Raw genomic sequence first — 2,246 nt, forward strand, 5'->3', positions numbered from 1 at the left:
GTGAATAGTTACTTTAGAATCAACAATATAAGGTCTGAACTTATCACAAGCAAATACAACTGCTAAGAATTCTTTTTCAGTAGTAGCATAATTTCTTTGAGCATTGTCTAGGGTTTTACTAGCATATTTACTAACATTTAATTTCTTATCAACTCTTTGCCCTAGAACAACACCTACATCATAATCACTAGCATCACACATAATTTCAAAGGGTAAATTCCAATCAGGTGGCTGAACAATAGGTGCAGAGATCAATGCTTTCTTAAGTATTTCAAGTGCTTCTAACAATCATCATCAAAGACAAATGATATATCTTTTTGTAATAAATTAGTCTGAGGCCGAGAAATTTTTGAGAAGTCCTTAATGAACCTCCTATAAAATCCGGCGTGACCAAGGAAACTTCTTATACCTTTGATGTCCTTGGGACATGGCATCTTTTCAATAGCATCAACCTTGGCTTTATCAACCTCAATACCTCTTTTAGAAACTTTATGCCCCAAGACAGTACCTTCATTAACCCTAAAGTGGCACTTTTCCAAATTCAAGACAAGATTAGTTTCTTCACATCTCTACAAAACTCGATCAAGGTTGCTCAAGCAATCATCAAAAGAAGATCCATAGATGGAAAAATCATCCATTAAAACCTCACAAATCTTTTCACAAAAGTCAGAGAATATAGCCATCATGCATCTTTGAAATGTAGCAGGTACATTACATAAACCAAAAGGCATACGTCTATAAGCAAAAGTACCAAAAGGGCAAGTAAAAGTAGTCTTTGATTGATCCTTGGCTAACACAGATATTTGAGAGAAACCAGAATAACCATCTAGAAAGCAAAAATGTGTATGTTTGGATAATCTTTCTGGCATTTGATGAATAAAAGGTAAGGGGTAATGAACCTTTTTGGTGGCCTTATTTAATTTATGGAAATTAATTACCATCCTATAACCTGTAATAATTCTTTGAGGAATCAATTCATCTTTATCATTAGGAACGACAGTAATACCTCCCTTCTTAGGGACACAATGGACATGACTTACCCACTGACTATCAGCAACCAGATAGATTATACCTGCCTCAAGGAGCTTTAGTATTTCCTTTTACCACTTCTTTCATTTTAGGATTCAGTCGTCGTTGATGATCATGAACTGGTTTAGCATCTTCTTACAAATTTATTTTGTGTTGACATAGAGTGGGACTAATGCCCTTAAGATCATCAAGAGTATACCCAATAGCAGTACGATACTTCTTCAGAGTTTTCAATAATCTCTCTTCCTCATGCTCTGAAAGGTTAGCACTAATAATAATAGGATATATCTTTTTCTCATCAAGATAAGCATATTTAAGAGTATCAGGCAACAGTTTAAGCTCAAACACGGGATCACCCTTGGGTGGAGGAGGATCCCCTAGGATTTCAATAGGCAAATTGTTTTTCAAAATAGGTTCCTGTTTAAAGAATACTTCATCTATTTCCCTTCTTTCATTCATAAACATATCATTTTCATGGTCTAGCAAATATTATTCTAAAGGATCACTAGGAGGTACAACAATAGAAGCAAGACCAATAATTTCATCCTTACTAGGTAATTCTTCTTCACGGTGTTGTCTACTAAATTTAGAGAAATTAAATTCATGCGACATATCATCCAAATCGATAGTAACAACATCCTTTTTGCAATCTATCTTAGCATTAACAGTGTTTAAGAAGAGTCTACCAAATATAATGGGACAAAAGCTATCTTGTGGGGAACCAAGAACAAGAAAACCATCAGGATATTTAGTTTTCCCACACAAGACTTCAACATCTCTAACAATTCCCATTGGTGAAATAGTATCTCTATTGGCAAGTTTAATTGTGACATCAATATCTTCTAACTCAACAGGTGCAATATCATGCATAATTTCTCTATATAGGCTAATAGGTATTGCACTAGCACTGGCACCCATATCACATAAGCCATGATAACAATGATCTCCTATTTTAATAGAAATAACAGGCATGCCTACCATAGGTCTAGGTTTATCTTTAGCACAAGGTTTAGCAATTCTAGCAGTTTCATCATAGAAATAAATAACATGCCCATCAATATTATCAGCCAAGAGATCTTTAACAATAGCAATATTAGGTTCAACTTTAACTTGCTCAGGAGGTGTATATGTTTTAATATTGCTTTTACGAACCACAATTGAAGCTTTAGCATGATCCTTTATCCTAACAGGGAAAGGTGGTTTCTCAACATAAGAAG

The sequence above is a fragment of the Triticum dicoccoides genome, chromosome 2A (genome assembly GCF_002162155.2).
Source record: "Triticum dicoccoides isolate Atlit2015 ecotype Zavitan chromosome 2A, WEW_v2.0, whole genome shotgun sequence".
In the NCBI taxonomy this organism is placed as follows: Eukaryota; Viridiplantae; Streptophyta; class Magnoliopsida; order Poales; family Poaceae; genus Triticum; species Triticum dicoccoides.